The sequence below is a fragment of the Haliotis asinina genome, chromosome 12 (genome assembly GCF_037392515.1).
Source record: "Haliotis asinina isolate JCU_RB_2024 chromosome 12, JCU_Hal_asi_v2, whole genome shotgun sequence".
NCBI lineage: Eukaryota > Metazoa > Mollusca > Gastropoda > Lepetellida > Haliotidae > Haliotis > Haliotis asinina.
This window is the reverse complement of record NC_090291.1, coordinates 7,653,296-7,675,340: the sequence shown is the minus strand read 5'-3', so window position 1 is coordinate 7,675,340 and position 22,045 is coordinate 7,653,296.

The window sequence follows — 22,045 nt, the reverse complement described above, 5'->3', positions numbered from 1 at the left end:
TGTTCCATTTGTAAAGGTTGCACAACACTATTAACTTTATGTAGTGATCTTTGTGTGACAAGAGATAATAAATATAGGGAAACATTTGCGGATAGACATTTAACCCCTTAATACTTGACTTCAACATATTCATCTGCTTAAACAAAAGTAGTCATTGTCTGATATTTTCATTTAGCCAGTCGGAATAGCTTCAACAAAATATTACAGGCCCGATTCAAAATGAGCTAGCATTTGGCAAGTGGGCCAGTAGCCATATTGATGACTTGCCCTAAACCTCTCCTCTCATTTTGCAAGTTGGACCAATGATTTTCCTGTTTTATGCCACAAACATATATTCATCAGGTTTCACTATTTACAAACCAGTAAAATTCCACTTGAAAATGTCATAAGCCAGCGTTTTCATTCTTGAAGGCCATCCTACTTTAACCACTGACACAATGTCATGTTGCACATAGGCCGCTGCAATATGGTGCCTAGTCCCACTTTAATGCCTAAAAAAACACTAATACCCCCGCACTGCATCAATCTCACATCAATCCAAAGGTAAAACATCCTATTGAATACATGTCTGGAGTGTGATTTGACCTATATTAATGAAACTAACTACTGATAAAATAATGCCTATAAAATACAACATATGTTTAAGTTGGATTACTTTTTCTTCACTAAGTACAAATTACAGCATTCTTGTTAGGTTGAGTTCCATCCAGGAATCAAACCCACACACTCTCAGTCAGGCACCTACCAAAGTATTAGATCTGTACTTTACTAAGAAAGTGTAATCCCAAATGATATACATGTATACTACATCTGACCACTTTCTAAAAAGCCTTTTGTATTCATATATGAAATACATTTTACTTTGAAAATTGGTATCTGTATGCCATCTATTATTTTGTGTTACATTACGTAAACCTGACTGGTTAGTTTAAAAAACTCTCTAAAGAATCCTTCCTGCCAAGAGAATGTTGACAGCCTCTACGATTAGCAGCAAGGAATCTGCGTACAGAGGTGGGTATCCCACCGATTCAGTTGTTGACTGCAAACATGAAGAATGGACGAGGTAAAATAAGCCTAATAACATAATAAAGATGTAATTTTCTGAATAAAATTTATATTTTATACTTATCCTGACTCATGACAAAAGCAATTAAGCATGAGTCAGGATAAGGAAAGATAAAAGCATAAACAAGAGTACAGGTTTGGGAATTGAAAATAAGCCGAAAATAAAATACTAATGCCCAGTGTAGATGATGAAGTAAAATAGTGTATCTGTCGACCTGCGACAGCCACATTTGTGTAGGTCACAGGAAGGCCACAACCTTGATGCAATCGTCCTAAAGAGACTTCCATATCAGCTCATCAAAGGTGATCTTTCCAACATGAAACATGACATTCAGTAATGTAGTGAAGGGGGCAAGTTGCAAGTTTCAAGTTTTCACAGATTTCTAAGACATCTATATGTTACATTGTGCAGGGTTTCATGTTATAGTGTGTAACTACAGCTTGCTGCACTTGATACAGTTGATGACCTAGAGGTTGACCACCATAGTCTGTTTGACTCCAAAGCCATCCGATGAATTGCAATCTAACTCAAAAACTAATAAATATATAATACTCAATAAGATGCTGATCATAATCAAAACATCAGAAAAACTCTGAGTTTTTAGCAGAATTTTTGTTCTAAAAATATAGAAGTTGTTTATGAAACTATCATTAAAATGTTGTCACTGTACACTATTTGTTATGACAGAGGAGTGCAGAGAGAGGGAGAGCCAGGTGTACAAAAAATGGACGGATTCAGCACAGGTAAATGAAGCAATAACTTTGTTGGCACGAATGTTCGTGTGCTTCTTGTACACCTGCCTGTCCCTCTCTTGTCCTAGCATTTTGAATGTTGTTCTACACAACAAAATGGCCTGCATATCAAATATTCAAGCCCAGTGCAGAAAATCTTGTGGCTACAATCTACTCAATGGGAATACGATTTCCCAAGACAGCAAGACTGACCATTCAAACTTTTAATCATCTCTTACAACTAGCATGGGTTGCTGAACGTGAGGACCGATTCTCACAGGTCTCCCCACAGGTGTGAGGCACCTGATCAGACCACACTTTGTAACCAGAAAGGTTTCAACACTTTAGGAAGACCTTCTATATGTGATCAATTCTCAGTCCTTGAGGATGAAGAACACTATTTTATGTCCTGTAGTAAATATTCAGATGCAAGACATTGCTTATTTAACTCCATTTCCTCTCAAATTAACAACTTTCAAAGCCTTACTCACAGAAAAAGGTATTCTGTATAAAAATAATGAGCCATATAATATAGAAATAATCTGCAACCTTATGTACAACCTAAGCAAATCTAAAAGATATCTACACTGTCTTAAGCCATTATTGTACACATTTGTAATATCTTATGTTTTGTTTCTCTGATTCATTATATATTTTGTTGATGTTGTTTATGGAATATTGTTACTATTTCAGCAAGGAATGTTTGCAGACTAAATATATCCATCTTATCTATCCTAAGGTGTTCAGGGATAATGTTTAATCCCTAAAATGTTCATTAGGAGAACACTAATCACATGAATATAGTTACTTCAGAATCATTCAGTTCATTGTAAATATCATTATTGTATCCATCAATTTTATGTTACAAAGTACAAAGCAAATGGCTGGAACTTAGAAACTCAATTATTTCTGTCAGTTTTTTGTAAGTGAGTTCAGTATAAACATAGTTTACTGAAGCTGAATAATGACAACAATAGACTGGTTAAATTGAAAACCATGAAACCGCTACCAATGAATCAATGTTATTAAAAATGCAAACACTATCTCAGAATTGAAATATTGCTGTCCTAGAAGCCATAAAAAAGACATTACTTCTAAATGTTTACTGTTTTTTCAGTTACTAAATTGCTTTGAATTGCTTCATTGTCTTCCATCCTGTTTTTCATTATAGATCTGAAAATCTGAAGATCTGTTGAAAGTTAATTTCCAAGTAACTTTAAGTGTCTACTACTTATATTTTCCTTTCTTATAAGATTTTTTTAGATAACTATTAAACATACGAACGTGCCCACATGCGTGACAAAAGATCCCCTTTGACTCATCTCAAGGCAAAGTTCTACTGAAAACACTTGAGTTTTGCTTGAAGATAAAACGTGTTGTTGATCCTAATTTCCTGCTGTTGTAATACAGCCTCGAATATCCTGTCAGCTGATCTGAACAACATCAGTTCAGAATAACTCTGGAGATGGGTACAGCCCAGAACCTCTGGGTAAACACATATGAATGGATGTTTTCCTATCGAAATGTCACAGAAGATTAAACTGGGCCAATCATTTATGGATGCCATTTGTGAACTAAACCACTGACACTGACCAAGAACCAAAGTCAATGTCTCCTTCCATCAAATCCAGTTAGTCAGCAAACAAGTGAATGTCCCCTCTCTTTGTCAACAGCTCATCATTAAATGGTGCCCTGAGGTATTGCCCAGATACCATCAGCTACACAGACTCTATTCCTGGACCACTACTGATATTTGTGTACGTCTATAGTACAGATAGGGCGAGCATGTTGATCTCAACTGGTTTCCTCTCCTGGCAGACATACTTCATTCACACTTTAGTTCATCCATAGAGACAACAGAATTGGCATGGATGACACACTAATATTTGGACAGGATTAACTGAACTGACATTCAAAATTAATTGTGTCAAATAACTGAATGAACCATGTCACAGGGTGTTAGAGTTCAACAGTTGTCATGGATTAGCCATACTTGAAAAGAACCTGAATGTTTGATCAATCATGCAGGTGAATAGAAGTTTGTACAAGTATTTGTATATTGCTTGTTCTGTTATTTCAGAACAAAACCAACTATACTCACTAGTTTCTTTTAACAAAGCAAGTCATCCCGTTGGAGATAAACATATGTTCTTATATATTAGATCAGCCTGATAATAAACAGCGTGTGATAAACATGAAAACAGATACATTAGATTGTCCTAAACATAAACAGGTTTGTGTGTCATAAACATGCATACTGCTATATTAGATCAACTTGAAAATAAACAGGTTTATGTGTGATAAACATGCATACTGTTAAATTAGAGTCAACTGAAAATAAACTGTTTTCGTGTGATAAACATGCATACTGCTATAGTACATCAGCATGAAAGTAAACAGGCGTATGTGTCAGTAACATGCATTCTGCTATATGATATCAGCAGGCGTGTCTGTGATAAACATGCATACTGCTATATGATATCAGCAGGTGTGTTTGTGATAAACAAGCATACTATTGTATTACATCATCCTGAAAATCAACAAGTTTATGTGTCATAAGCATGAATACAGGTACATCAGACAACCCTGAAAATAAACTGATCTGTGTCTGAAGAACCAGATACTGTATACAACCTCTAAGGTAGTACGGTTTTATGCCTTCTGCCCACCAAATTTATTTACTGACTTCTTACAACATGTTGGGAAGTATCAAGTATTACACAAGCATCCTATGCAACATATGTCATATTTGGGATTTCACTTTCATAGTAAAGTACAAATTCTAGTACTTTTTTGGTTGAGTCCCATCCTGGATTCAAACCCGCACCCTCAGAGTCAGGCACCTAATCGCCAGCACACAAAGTCAGCCGCCTAGCCCCCTCAGCCAACGCGACTTCCATAAAAATGAAAGTCGGACAACTGGTAGTCTAGACTGCGTACTTTGTGTACCCCTCTGGTAAGTGTAAATTGGCATGGCTCCCACGGCATGCTATATTTGAGCTTTGTTTTATCCCGTGGTTTTAATGCTTACTAACATGTCTTTGGGAGGCGTAAGTCATATAGCTTCCTCAGCAAAGAGACATGTCTTTTGAATTTTGTTTGTCATTCGGCAGTCCAAGTCTGACCAATCACAATCTGATGATCAGATCCGTTCAGTCAGCTGTGATGACAACAGAGGCCTATCCTGACCCAGATTCACCCTTAGGATTCTTCAACAACCAGAGTATAGACTTAACAACTGTCATGAAACATGACAACCCTGACTCCTGACTGCCACAAGATGAAGCATGGATCGACTTAATGAACCATCATTCCTTGACACCATTACTATCAATCATGCGACCCAATCAGAGTCACCCTTCACAGTAAGTATTCATGTCATACAGTCCTCTGTTAACAACAAACCAGCATTATCACCATTCATAGGGCACATTAGCATTATATTTGCTCATATACCAATGAATGATAAGGAACTTCAAGTTAACTATAGAAATGGCGTCATTCACATCGTTAAGGAAGTGAGAGCCACTGGCGTCACTTCACGACATTAGAAAAAATGATTAAATGTGAAATAAACACACATTGAGAGTCTCTTGGAAAAACAATATTTATGGCACCAATTTTCAAGCTCAGTCTTGACAAGTACCTTGATAAACACATATTTCATTTGTGTTACATCAGTATGTTGCTCAATGCACTGAATGCAATGATATTATGTCATATCTGTATGCAAATGATAAAATATCATGCAACAACTGAAGAAGTTCAGGGAAAAACGTATTTATGGCACCAGAGTTCAAAGTATGACACCAAAGTATCATTTAAACAAACTTGCAAAGTTCCACTCATTTTCACATACGTGTATTTTTATAACATGACCAGTAACATCAGTACATAACTAATTAAAGTTTTCCAAACAGTCACTGGATTATTAGGACCAGACTCAAATATTTACAGACCTGGTGATAATGCCATCATTTTCCGCAACAGATTTCTAAACTCCTACGAAAGAACGCCAAACAAGCTATAACTAAACTGTGAATGGTTTTCCTAAATCTCTAGTTGACTGCATTATTGCTTCCAGTTTAAATGTTCAGTTTTACTACACTTTGATTCACATCTGATGGTACTGTCAGCTGCAACCAAGAACTTGGGGGTATTGTGAAGCTCTCACTTGGAATTTATCATTCATTCACTCTTTTGATATTGCCAAGTAAATACTGGATAGCTCATTGTAACTAGTTGTACTACAGTATGCCAATAAGCTTTCACTTGTTAGATACCAAACCATTCACTCGTTTCATAAATATAGTATTACATGGGACATTGTTTAGTATTCACTATTTATCGGTAATAACCTTGGCCACAACACAAACATCATATACCGTCGTCCTTTCATGTCATGACACATGTAAGCTTCAACCATCTCACAACACCAGACTGTAAACCTCAAACATCTCACAACATCAGACTGTAAACATCAACCATCTCACAATACCAGACTGTAAACCTCAAACATCTCACAACATCAGACTGTAAGCTTCATCCATCTCACAACACCAGACTGTAAACATCAAACATCTCAACACCAGACTGTAAACCTCAACCATCTCACAACACCAAACTGTATACCTCAAACATCTCACAACACCAGACTGAAAACCTCAACCAACTTACAACACCAGGCTGTAAGCTTCAACCATCTCACAACCCAGGCTGTAACCTTCAACCATCTCACAACACCAGACTGTAAACCTTAAACATCTCACAACACCAGACTGTAACCTTCAACCATCTCACGACACCAGACAGTAAGCTTCAAACATCTCACAATACCAGACTGTAAGCTTCAACAATCTCACAACACCAGACTGTAAGTTTCAACCATCTCACAACACCAGACCGTAAACATCAAGCATCTCACAATATCAGACTGTCAGCCTCAACCATCTCACAACATCAGACTGTAAGCCTTAAACATCTCACAACATCAGACTGTCAGCCTCAACCATCTCACAACATCAGACTGTAAACCTTAAACATCTCACACACCAGACTGTAAACATCAAACATCTCACAACATCAGACTGTAAACATCATCCATTTCACAACACCAGACTGTAAACATCAACCATCTCACAACACCAGACTGTAAACCTCAAACATCTCACAACACCAGACTGTAAACCTCAAACATCTCACAACACCAGACTGTGAACCTCAAACATCTCACAACACCAGACCGTAAACATCAAACATCTCACAACATCAGACTGTAAACATCATCTATTTCACAACACCAGACTGTAAGCTTCATCCATCTCACAACACCAGACTGTAAACCTCAACCATCTTACAACACCAGACTGTAAGCTTCAACCATCTCACAACACCAGTCTGTAAGCTTCAACCGCCTCACAACACCAGACTGTAAGCTTCAACCATCTCACAACACCAGTCTGTAAGCTTCAACCGCCTCACAACACCAGACTGTAGACCTTAAACATCATACAACACCAAACTGAGGATCTTAAAAGGTCACATGCAATGCAAAACACAACTGGTATGGACTTACAGAAACAAATTCTCAAAAAGGCAAAGACAACAAGGCCTATACATCTCATAACACCTGACTGTAGACCTTAAACATGGAGGACACTCTCATGTACAAACTGTTCAAGACAATCAGCAGTCATCAACCGGATTCACAGACACAGCCTGATGATTTTATATGGATACGTAAACTGTATTAGTGGATCGTCAGTGGTAAGAGCTTCAATCCACAGATACATCCATCTGAATGTGCTTCCATAACAATAGTTAAGTAGATAACTAAAAGTATAAATCTTAAGATGTTGAAAGGCAATAATTCTTGAGTCGATGCTCTCAGAATCAGTGGCCACAGACAAGTGCTGCATGTAAGTGTGTGGGAGGCTTTGCTTTGTTCCCCTTGAATGTGCTAATACAGGATGTCTGACAGTGCTTGAACAGTCATCCGACACAGGCTATCTCAGGGGTTTTAACTTGTCACTCTTGAATATGTCACACAACTAATTACTTCTCTACCCTGTATACATGATAGTACTGATTTCTAACTTATTCCATTATTCATTTGATGGAAGAAAGAAATGCTGACAATTGGACTCTGGAATAAAATGTGTGGCATATCATCTTCCCAACATACATGCTCATCAGTGATCCCATCAATGGTCATCCAAGAAACAAATGTCCAATGATGCCAAAATAACATTACAACACAAAATTACTGACAGAGAAGAGTCTACTCAGTGGTCATCAGTGACGGAGTGAGTGAATTCAGTTTTATGCTGCTGGGACGCAGTCACACTAGAAATGTGCTTTGACATATTGTGCTTTGAGCCAACACTTCAGAAACCATCACTGATGGAGAAGAGTCTACCGGATGCTGATCACTGATGGAGAAGGGTCTACTGGGTGTTGATCACTGATGGAGAAGGGTCTACTGGGTGTTGACCACTGATGGAGAAGGGTCTACTGGGTGCTGATCACAGATAGAGAAGGGTCTACTGGGTGCTGATCACTGATGGAGAAGGGTCTACTGGGTGTTGATCACTGATGGAGAAAGGTCTACTGGGTGCTGATCACTGATGGAGAAGGGTCTACTGGGTGCTGATCACAGATGGAAAAGGGTCTACTGGGTAGTGATTACAGATGGAGAAGGGTCTCTTGGGTGGTGATCACAGATGCAGAAGGGTTTACTGGGTGCTGATCACTTTTGAAGGGTTTATTAGGTTTTTCCACATGAAGATGCAAGTAAAAACTGATTGGGTGGTAAGGCTTGCTGATGTGTGCATGCATATTAGATTGTATTATATTAGACTCATATATGTGTTCATTAAAGGTCATTCACTACTCATTTGATGACATTAATTATTGAATAAATATTGTGGTTATGTGAACATGCAACACATCAATAAACATGAATCATCCTCTGCTACCATCATTACAGTACTATTCAGATTCAGACAGAGAACTATAAAAATTACATGTTCTTTTTAACCCAGTGTGTGAGACTTTGTGACTCTTCTCAATACTTAAAACAGCATGATAAACTGAATTAGCAGGCAGGTTAAACAGTTTAACTTGGATGTAGTCATATTTTTAAGGTTTCATCTGTCAGCTGGCAGATCTGATAATCTGATATTCACGTTCATAATTTCCTTTGCAAAAATGAAAGGGACCTTACTTCACCTCACTGAAATTGAATGGCAAGCTACCAGTCACTGACATACCAAGGTTAAGAAATGGGGAGATTCTTAGGTTCATACCCAAGATGAGGCGATCCTGGTGTACAGCCCCAGGATGCATCTGAGACTGCTGTGCCAAAAGGGCTTCAGTGTTTACTAATATTCATGAGGTGATTCAATGAGTAACATCTCTTAAATGAAGGAAAGTCTAAAACAACTAGAGGTTGCCTCTATCTCTAATAAGTGAAGCACTTATTAGTGATTCCTAACACTAATAAGTAGGCAACATAAAAACATTTCTGAATATTATATGAATTAGCATTTCATAAACATATTGTTACCAACTGTGACCAAATATTATCATATTGTTCACATAATGGGAATACACATCAATTAGCAATGACTCTTTTCCATTTAAATATTCATGAAACAACATGCCTGTTAGGCTATGCCACCAGACACTTCACTTCCAATAAAAACTTTGATTATTTTGAACACTAATCAATTGAAAAGCTCTATTCATAAATATGAATATTCAAGGCAATATCCAGCATTAAATTTTACTTTCAGATTCATCTGCTAAAAATTCTGATTCAGCCTACCTTAAAACTGGTGTTAGAATGTTTTAGGGAGTAATGTAACCACTAAAACTTATTTCAGGCAAATTCACAGAGGTCTGCAAACACAGATAAGGAAACTAACCACAGAGGTTTACAAACACAGATAAGGAAACTAAGCCACAAAGGTTTACAAACACAGATAAGGAAACTAAGACACAGAGACTTACAAACACAGATTTAAATTGTTTCATCATTTAAGAAAAAATCCCTCAATTCTCCCTCACAGTCAAAGAGTCAGTCTTACATCAAGGAGCATCATCTCACTGTACAAAGAAAGTCAGAGGCATCTCAGACAGTCAAATGGTAAGGCCAGTAAACCGTGGAGCAACATCTCACAGTTGAAAGGAAACTCACAGTGTCACAGGCTATAGACTGTAAGACTGACATGGAGACTCTTTTCCCCTTCTCTGGTTTCTTGTGTCAAAACCATCTGCTAATAAAGTCGTAACTATTGTGTAATATGAGCTTGATGCTTCCATTTAACCCGAATGTGAAAACAGGTGTCACTTCTAATGTATTTGAGGGCAAATATCTCCCTTTGTATGGCTTTTAATATAGTTTTAATATCTAAGCCTCCAAGCTGAAGAATTTATTGCCACTTCTTACAAACTTGATATCAGAAATTAACATAATGAATATCCAGGTAAGGTAGGGCAATAGGGGGTGGAGTACAGGGTACAAATTTTGGTCCTGTCCCAGCCCTATTTGTTGTCAATGTAATACGGTTGCCACTTTAACAGGAACATGCAAAACTGTGTTAACATAATCCTTTTGAAGGCGAAAGACACGGTATCTCAACATTCACAACAAACTGTTGTTTAATTGGGTTGCTGTTGCAATTTGCTGAAATCTGTATACATTTATGTTTTTTCAGAAGTGAAGTTTAACTGCAGAATGGTGACAATCATTTGCTGACATATATCACAAAAGTAGCAATTGTACAAACATACATACCATGAATTGGGATAAAATCTCATTAGCTTATTTGCCACCTTTTTATTTCCAGACTTATGGGTGAAATTCCTCATGAATTATTTTGGCTCTTAAGGGTTCCCCACACTGCATCTTTGGTCGTGGCATGCTTAAGAAGCTACATAATGATGGTTCACTGTATCAGGTATTTCAGGCCTTGTATTGTGATGCAACAGATGGTTCCATAAGAGTCTATTTCAATAAATGTCTTTTGGTGTAGATATTTAAGTACAGGTATTTTAGCCAAGGTATTTCAGAGTGTTTTCTTCATCAGTGGTATTTTAGTATAGGGTATAGGTATTTCAGCAAGGGTATTACAGTACAGTTGAAAGTGTATCAAACATATTTCAGAAAATTCACTTTCACTACAGTTATTTTGGCAAGAGTTTATCAGAATATGTATTTCACAACAAGTATTTCAACATATTTCAGCACTGGTACTTCAGCAAATGTATTTCACAACAAGTATTTCAACATATTTCACCACAGGTATTGAAGCTAATGTATTTCACAACAAGTATTTCAACATATTTCACCACAGGTATTGAAGCTAATGTATTTCACAACAAGTATTTCAACATATTTCAGCACTGGTATTTCAGCAAATGTATTTCACGACTGGTATTTTAGCACAGGTATTTTAGCACAGGTACTTTGACATGAGTATTTCAGCACAGTATCAGTACAGGTATTTCAGTATGGGTATGCGGGTGCAAATATTTTGGAGCAGGTGTTTCGGTGCAGGTAATTAAGATCAGGTATTGCCATGCAGGTGAATCTGTGCAAGTGCTATACTTGTCTGTTAAAGGTACAAGAACATGTATAGGTGGAGCTACAAACTTGAAACCCTGTCTTGATAAACACTTCAGCTCTTAAAATGCCACTGGAAGATGCCACCATAACCTCCAGATAAAGAAATGTGAAGAGCCCCTTCAGTCTCCCCACAACAGCTTACCAGAATTTACCATCATTTCCAACCGTGAATAACATTATTGTGACAAGCTGATCCAGTTACCCACTTCAAGATGAAAGTACCATCTCTATAGCTGGTGCTTAAATAATCAAATTGATTGTAATGAAATGAAAGGATAAATCTAATATTTCTCTGGGCGTAATTGACATCTGACCATAATATGTCATGCCTAAACTAATTTCTTTTCTTCATAAATCCTGTTTTGTCAGTGAGTCCGTATTTGTTCTGAAGATTCAAACCCTATCACCATAATGGCACCCTCCAGAGTTATTAACATACAGACATCTCATGACAACATAACAAATCTATACAACCGGGCCTAGTGTATAACATCACCATAATGGCACCCTCCAGTGTTAATAACATACAGACATCTCACTGTCATTACACATCTATACATCCTGGCCTTGTGTATAGTATCACCATAATGGCACCCTCCAGTGTTAATAACATACAGACATCTCACTGTCATTACACATCTATACATCCTGGCCTTGTGTATAGTATCACCATAATGGCACCCTCCAGTGTTAATAACATACAGACATCTCACTGTCATTACACATCTATACATCCTGGCCTTGTGTATAGTATCACCATAATGGCACCCTCCAGTGTTAATAACATACAGACATCTCACTGTCATTACACATCTATACATCCTGGCCTTGTGTATAGTATCACCATAATGGCACCCTCCAGTGTTAATAACATACAGACATCTCACTGTCATTACACATCTATACATCCTGGCCTTGTGTATAGTATCACCATAATGGCACCCTCCAGTGTTAATAACATACAGACATCTCACTGTCATTACACATTTATACATCCTGGCCTTGTGTATAGCATCACCATAATGGCACCCTCCAGTGTTACTACCAAATGGACATGTCGCAATGTCATTACGCATCTTTACATCCTGGCCTCATATATAGCATCACCATAGGCACCCTCCAGTGTTAATACCAAATGGACATGTCGCAATGTCATTACGCATCTTTACATCCTGGCCTCATATATAGCATCACCATAGGCACCCTCCAGTGTTACTACCAAATGGACATGTCACAATGTCATTACGCATCTTTACATCCTGGCCTCATATATAGCATCACCATAGGCACCCTCCAGTGTTACTACCAAATGGACATGTCGCAATGTCATTCAAATCTTTACATCCTGGCCTCATATATAGCATCACCATAGGCACCCTCCAGTGTTACTACCAAATGGACATGTCGCAATGTCATTACGCATCTTCACATCCTGGCCTCATATATAGCATCACCATAACAGCACCCTTCAGTGTTATTAACATCTCATAAAGCCATTACACATCTATACATCCTGGCCTTGTGTATAGTATATTCATAATGGCACCCTCCAGTGTCACACACCTTTAATGACCTTGAGCATGTGCACAAACACCACGATCCTTGCCACCCAAGTCTGGTGCTAGTGATCACAAATTGTTCCCTACAATGTTATATTGATCAGTGAAGGAATTATGTATATCAGCAAGTGTTTTATGACTGTTATTTCTCAGCTTTACACTTTATATTTTTCAGTGCAGACATGGGTGTTATGATCAGGGGTCCTAATCCCAGTTTGCACTGATCGTTATTCTATGTTTGCAATCACAATTTGCCTTCATCAATATAGCACCATCAATGCCACGTATATCACTTTGAGCTGTCCTGCCACAAAGAGCAAAGTAGTCATGACAAAACAGTCCAAGTGGGTCTAAACCCCACCCACTCACTCACTCTGTATTCCTGGAGTAAACTACTAAGCTGTCTGTGCACTCCAGTCCAAGCTGACTACAAGTCAATCTAAGACAAGTGATCACTCAGACCTGAAATCAAGTATTTGTGTCTCTGCAACTCCTGATCAAGAAGCATTTCAGTCTAGTCACTTTGCCTCAAAGACCCCACAAATATACGAGTATTTGTACAACCCGAGACATCAGACTTGTTCTGTTCACTCCTGCCTTCCTAGAGACACTTAACTACAGTCTGATGAAATTCCAATTTTCAAATTGTGAAAACTTGAATCTTCTCCTTTCTTCAGTGTTATTTAGCCTCTGTATTTTTTTGTATCAGATTAATAACAACGTTGCTGCTGCTATGCTACAGATTTCTCTTCCTCTGTCGCGACTTAAATCCATAGTTTTCAAAACCCTGCCTTGAAAAACATCTACCTCTGTGATTCATTTCCTGATCTTCATGATGATCTCCACTAACTGAAAATGGCAAGTTTTTCATAACATTCATTACCACTGCCTCTCTATTCTGGACCCTTTCAGAGTTGGACACCAAGTTTCATAACCGATATGTTCGTTTGTGTCAGACTCGTTGTTTCTGTCTACACTCACTCACTCTCACCCTCACTCACTCATTCACTCTGACACACCTACCCCTCCACCCTTCTTTTCTCACTCTCACACACCTACCCATACATTCTCACTCACTCTCACATACTTTCACACAACCACTCTCATTCACTCACTCACATCCACCCACCCTTACTCACTCTCACACACCTACCCATCCACCCTCCTTCTGTCACTCACTCACTTTCACACTTACTCTCACACACCCACTCACCCTCACTCACTCACTCACCACAGTAACAACTATATGTTCATGGTATGTAAATAATCAAGTCTTGACTAGACAAAACAATGACTGATATTATAGGTTTAACCATAGTTGACATTACTGCATTAAAGGCCAAGTGTATATCTATATGAATGCAAGAGTAAACTAAATTACCTTACAAAATCCATCATATATTTTCCCTCAAAGTTTCTGCCATAGACACATTGTTGTAATAATTAGATAATTGTTTGTCCATAATAGTACCAAAGAATATGTTATGCAAAGTAAACAAAGAACAACACTAAAACAATATCTAATTAAGCATCACAATTGAATTACACATTTGTTTCAAAATTTTTCACTGCCAAAATTCAAAGAAAAACTGTTTAGATGCACAACCTTGTTGCAGACTGTTGGAACCAGTCTTGCTTTACGTATATTCTGTGCCTAATTCAGCTTAATGGTGCTTGCCATGATGCCAACAGAGCTCTGCAGCATCCTTCTAATGTTTAGTCTGGAGGATAATTAGTTCATCGCCTACAATCAGGTGGGATCAAATACATGCCAGGATTTACAGCTATATGGCTGCAGCCTGTATATCACAAAATCTGGATCAGGCGATCCACTGATTGATATTACGAACAGCAAGACTGTTAGGACATATTAATTCCTAATTATACACTGTCTTATGACCATCACTGGTGGATATATCCTGAATCCTCTTCAACCAAGTAATACAAGGCCAGATTTTGTTTAGAGATATTTACTACATGAACTTAAAAGGAGAGAAATTTGAAATTTTGTACAGATACACAACAGCAACCTAGGCTTTAGTAACTGTCATCAACATCCCAATATCACATTTGAAATCGCATACAGTTAGTAACGTGTGACAATGGGCAATTGTCCTGCTGGAAAACAGCATTATGAGAGATGTCTGCCTACATCATGACACTTATTCCACCAAATTTGTTAATTTCCTGTGTGCAATTTACTGCAAAGTGTTCATCTCTTCAGTGGTGGGCACAAGCCCTTTCACCCTGACTACAGACCATGAATTGGGATTCATTGCTGAAGCATAGGGGTCTCCATTGTCCCTAAGGTGGACCCTGCCTGGACAAAGTCATGCCTCTAAAAGGACGTATTTTGTAGACAGTTCTGGACAGTCTGGTCCGAGATCCTGTGAGATCCTGTACTGAGGATGCAGAGAAGAGATAAAAAGACAAGAATCCTGCACTTTTAAAGTGCTTGTGTCTTTTAGCATACACATTACATGCCTTTGCATAAGTAGCTAAACATGACAGCAATTGCATTTTGGTTTTTTTTGCTGTTACCAATCTCTGTACAAAGTCATTGATTTCAAAACGATTCTAGTGATTAAAATGCATTTTGTACGTTCCATAACACAATATATTCAGCATATCAAAATTTATAGGGAACTTTACTTTTTTGTGTTACTTTTTTAAAAGTGTATGTATGTTACCCTAACGAAGTGTGAGTAAACTTGTCACTCTTTCCTCATAGTGAGTAGTGATACTAGCAGAAACTACTATAAAAATCAAGTCAAATGCACAATCAAAAGGATATTAAAGTAAGTGACAAAATGATTATCGACATGATTATCTTTTGAGAAAATATTTTGGCACATGCGTGAAGCAAGCTTAATGTGTTTTACAAGACGCTGTATCCTTTATCTGAAATTACTTCTGTCGACAAACAATAACATTTTCCTTCCTACTTACTGGTGACACTGACTGCTGTTTGTGATTTCTTTGTCGGGAGATCACATTTCTGTGGCTACTGGATACATAAATCTCCACATAAAAATCTTTTCAGACAATTACAACTGTTTTAGACCAAACATCCATATAACACCTTGAAGTAAACACAGTTTTGTCACTGATCAGATTCAGCCATTTATCCAAACACAGAGGAAATTAGTGTTTACCTCTCCTGTGAGGGCAAACACTGGGTTTGTATCACTTCCAGAATCTGTAATTACCTTCCGCAATATCCAACTTCCAGCTATTATGGTCTAATATCACAGTTGTTTCTTTACCCTTTATTTCATTAAATACCTATGAAGTAAACTCTCACCAACAGCAATAGGGATTGGCTGGTATTTCATTGCTGATGAGCTGTTACTTGGTTTGGTGCCACCATCACGGACTCAGTTGCAGATGGTATGATTCCCAGATCACAAACATCAAAATATCTCATTTAGTAAAGAAGTGAAATTTTCAAAAAGAGAGTTTCCAGACAGGTTTGTTGTATCATCACAACAACATTTGCAAATATCTGAGAGGGCAGTGGTAAAATGTGCTTTTTCCATTGTTTGTGCTATGACTCTACTGTGTTATTGTTAAGGTGTCTTAACAAGATTCCTCTGCTTTGACTCTGGCAAAGTGAGAGTCCACCACTGCTTAACAGTGTTTACTAACAGGATTGACTATTCTTGTTCAATCGACTCATCCTTGCTCCCTCATGTGAACAGACATCAGATAATGTTCAAAATCCTTCTTTAGATCAGTCAAGAATTCAATAATATGTGCCAAAGAATCTTCCATGGATACAGCACTGACAAGCCTTAAACTGACTGGATTGTGGTTGCACTTCATCTTGTGTTTAACCCTCTGGATGCTGAGGTTTTTTTCAGATGCACCTTTTCGTAAGGTTTGAAAAGTGAATGTTGTTTCAGAATTGCGCTTGTGTGGTCCTGGATCTGCGTACAGCTATAAAATTACACAGAAATGTAGAATATTTAATTTCCTATCCCATTGGTATAAATATAACTGCGACTACCTCAGAGGTGTGAGAAATAGACACTGTTAAATGTTGTCCAAAAATTTTGTGTGCGTTAAAACAGTAAATTGCTTTGTTTTTTTCTCGTGCACCAATAACAGCACTCTGCTACGATTTTTTTAATTTGTCATCTTTACGGAAAGTGTGAGCGAAGGAAATACAGCTTGATATCTGAATGACATAAGTGTATATGAAATGGGTGTATCTGCTAATGTATAACGTCATACTCACAAAATAAAAAATGACCTTCAATAAATGTCAAAAATCGATTTTCTTCTATGACATCAAACATCGACAGTGAGGTCATGCACGTATAAAGATAAGGAGGCATAACTCCACTATGTTTTATATTAGGTCAATGTAATTCAGATAACATGGAGAGAATTTCCTGTGGATTCAGACTGTATATTTTCGTTATGTTTTGTTCACAGTGAACCAAATTATTCCAATTAAAACTTCCCCCATATGAGAGGATACCTGTTGGTAGTTTCACAATTTGTGACAAAACATGCCAATGTACTACATCAGAAAGCAGGTAATAGCGATTTGGATGGACCTATCCCATACATAATGTACTTCTTTGATTTCCATATTCTCCTGTTTGTGTAGATGTATTTTGATTAATTTTGCATCATTATTAATAGAGTGACAGCCACATTTTCAAATGTGATGAAATAACTTAAAATAATGCGACATTTTAGTTGATGTCATGGCATGTTTTGTGCATTTTGTGACGTCGGAAAAAGACGACACAGGTTTGCTGATTAGTATATATCTAACCTAAATTTCCACTCAATTTGTAAAACATCTCGGCTTCTGTGTCAGAATTCAACACTTGTTAGACAAAACATAAAATGAATGGTTTTACCACTAAAATAGTGTCCTGAATTTATCAACAATTACACGGTTTTACTACGTATCTTACTGTGAGCAACATGCTCACTTGTCTGGCATCAATTTGGTGTAAATGAAAATTTCACAACACCTGAATATTAATAGAATATTCATTTAGGAAATAGATTTTTCTTTGTATGATTATGTAATTATTTCACTTCATAAGTATGTAATGAAACGTACAAAGGGATTGCTTTTTCAGTACAGAACAATAAGAAATATGGACATAAGGTTTGTCCAAATTAAGACATAACCTTTTTTATATATTTTTAACATATTTTCATATAAACATTGTTTCAGTTAGATATTCTGCCATCAGATATGTTTTAATTGAATTTGAATTGACTTTATTATCTAAAAAGATGATAATGAATCATAAAACGTTTTTGACAAACTCACTCTTGGTCAATCAATATTCACAATTGTTCTGCCTATAAAAATGACACAAACCAATGCAATGAACAAAACAATTCCTTTACATATGTGTGCCTCTACATTTCATGAAATGTACAAATCATTTTCATTAAGATTATCAGTTTTACTTATAAGTTGGAATTAAATTGCTGTTTACTAACCTGAGATGTGAAACTGCAATATTTATCCCAACGTATTGAATATTGTACATCAAAGATAACCAAAGCACATGTTGTAGTACTGGCTACGTGTGATCTTCCAACACTTAAGAGGCTTAGAGGCTTAAAATGTGGTATAGTACACTAACACAGTCTATTTCCCAGTCAATTTCCCAATCAAAAGCTTTCAAAGAATAAAAACACATACCTTGTATCCACATATGATATGGTGTTGAAAATGGATATACCGGTACTGAATCAGTTTCATGAAAAAATATCTGAATATATGCAAAATATACATCACAATACTGAAAGTGCAATCAGAATGATATGGTCATTGTGTTTACTCTTGTTCAACCGACCTTCACCTCAAAGAAATTGCCTAATATGTGAAACAATGTTGACGTGTGACATAGCTACCCGTGACCAATTTCTTTCAAAATGGCGGCTTCGCTGACAAGGGTACACAGGATTTTATGAGGACTCTATAATTGATTCAGTGATCTTTTGTTCATAAATGTAGGATGTAAGTATCCAGAATTATTTTGACTATCTGTGTATTGTTATATGTTTTTATTGTTTGCATTGTAAATAACGGAAGAAGCCAGAAATGTAGACACGCACCATTGTCGTTCTGCTTGATTTTGCAGCAGTCATGGCATCACACTTCACTTAAATGAGAGCTTCTTATGAATTATCAAATGATTGCAGTGTATCTAGTTTTAATTTACTGTTTCTTGCTACGATATTCTTCCCCTGAATATTCTAAGCGTATTGAACCATTCTAAGCAATGATTACACGGCTGGATGCTGGAAAATTTCCTAAAATGCTACGCAGTGTAAAATGGGAATTTTTCTTTGTTTACATTTCAAACACACGCTGTCTTTCGAACACAGCTTTCATTTTCATACCAAGTATATTTCGTTGCATTTTATCTAGACAGTTGGTATGGGTGACAATGACCATTTGTAATTTGATTCTAAGATGTTTGGGGAATTCAATGATGCACTTGTTGCAGCTGACTATGAAATAAATATACATGATGTAATAGGCCTCTCAAACTGTGATTTTGTAAACACTATCCAATATGGCAGAAAGCGCACTTCGGCATTCGTGTTTACAGGTGTATTTTTGAAAACATCCCAACCGATTCTGGGTTCATCGGCGACGTTTCAGAATTATCATTACTGGTTACAAGAAAACTTGATCATTAATATGCCATGATTTTTTTAAATTCAATACTCCTCGTAATTATCTGATTTTCACATTTCAAAACATAGTGCAAATAATGCTCTGAATCACTATTTTGTACAGTGTGAAAAATGACAACATTTACGATGAAGCCTATTTTGAAAGGCAATTTTAAGCACTTTAGCTTGGTCTGAGATAATAGTGGATGGTATCAGGAAACGGGGAATTTTCCGCAGAATTCAAAACTGTGAAGTATATAACTGTGCAGGGTATGTTTAGAATTTTATTGTGCTTCAAAGTGAGGGGTGTAGAGGAGGGACATATATGTCCCTGTGTCATCCATGGGGTTAAACATAAAGTCTACAAAATATCTGTAAATGTGACTACTTTTCTGAAAATATGTATTTCTGTGGTTGTGAAATAGTTCAAGATTTTCTTGACATGTATTAGAACTTGAACAATCCATAACAGTATACCTGTAACTAATATTGATATATTGATGAACATTTCTATTTCTTATATCTATTGTTGATGGCGAAGTTCCTATGAGAGCCAAATTTCCCCAAAATGTAATTTTGTTAATATATAGGGTTTATTTTAATAGCTTATATTTTCATAAATTCAAATGTTTCAACATACAAGAGATGTTCAATGCAGCCAGGTAAAAACCACAGTTGTTTTGTTGTCTATTGGTAATACACAACCTACATGCAACCTTAAAAATATAACAACAGTTATCAATCTTCAGCTGACATTTACTGTAGTACCTATGTACTTTTAAGTCCCAGGCAGCATTGACCAGTCATCAGTGACGGCAATACCAGTACTGACTGACAACAGAGTACATATTTAATAAAACAATCACATCCATTTCTTTCACATCTCATTCTCAGCTCACACTACCGATACTCATCCCCATCTCAACTCTGAAATTAAGGGGATTGAAGATTCCTTAACACTTGAGGGTTCTATATAGGGTTATCTTAATGCAAGCTTACACATAACTGTATTACTGGGACTGCTCCTTAATCTAATCTACATATGGAATCTGAAACACTTACTCCCATCCGTTAGCCAAACCAGCATCTTGGCCTCATTTTTGACTGTCCATGGTTTCATTATCATTGGCATTTAAACATGAAAATAAATGTACCCGGGCAGCCAGTGTCTTGTTTGTGATAATGCTAAGACTGTTGTAAGCCTATGTTACAGTACAGGAGGTACAACAGTCATAGCACGATGATAGGTTCATAAATTGTCCCAAACTGGTTAGGCTCATCATCAGCTCAGAGCCCTTGTCCTCTTTTACACACAAACCAGATAGCAATTGGGATTTCTCCCAGCAAGCAGTGTCTAGTTGAACCTACTCATACAGACAAATGGACAGATCCGAAACATTAAAAAATACATGTTAGAACTCCTTCTACATCTTTCAGAGAACCTCAGCATCATTTGTGTTGGCAAGATAAATGGTTTGATAATTTAAGGAGCAAAACTGAGATGAAATTGATATGCTCATCTTCCCAGCGTTGAAACCTGATTGGATAAAAGCAAGCCAAAAGAGGTAATAAAATCACTGGGTCAAGCCATGGATGCATACTGGGTATAGTGGAAGTTTATCAGAACGTATACCCTGTAGATGAACCCTACCCAGCACTGCCGCATCCTGCATCACCCACCTCCCACAGCGTCAGAAGGGCAGTGTTCCTGGAAGCATTGGGTTGCTCTCCCAATGTTAGGCAGGAGACGAAGACGTACCATACCATGGCACCAACAACAATCTTGAGTATGAAAGCTTGGAACTGTGGATGAAATGGGACATTTTGTATAAGCGACATTTGCACATTTAATTGCCATGTTTTTCCTGAAACTTGTCATTTATATTAGGTACAGAAAAAATTAAAGACCGAAGCTTTCACCGTCATTATCATCATCGTCCTCATCAACTGTGGATTTTCGTTACCAACATATAGCAAGAGATTTCATTTGCAGCACAATACCCTACCACACGTGCCAGAAGAAGTGATGCAGATACATGAGCCTGGGTACGGCACTAACAAACCAATATTTCGGATGAACTGACATTCAAACCTGCAATCAAGAGTTTGAGGAAAGAGATGCAACTCTGCACAGCTAAGATGGCTATCCCATACAGTGGTCTCCTTAGTAATGTAACAAATACAACATTGTGCGTTACTATTTAAGTAATGCATTGTACACAGATAAGTGTCCATTATACCTTCAGCTGTGTCAGTTGTATGAAGAAGGTCACAATGGTATAAATATGTGTGACCCAAATGTTTCCATAGCATACTCATGAACATTGTTTTATTTAACCTTTCAAACAGGATTTCAGGATGCAGCATGGAATCAAGCAGCCTTACACCAAGT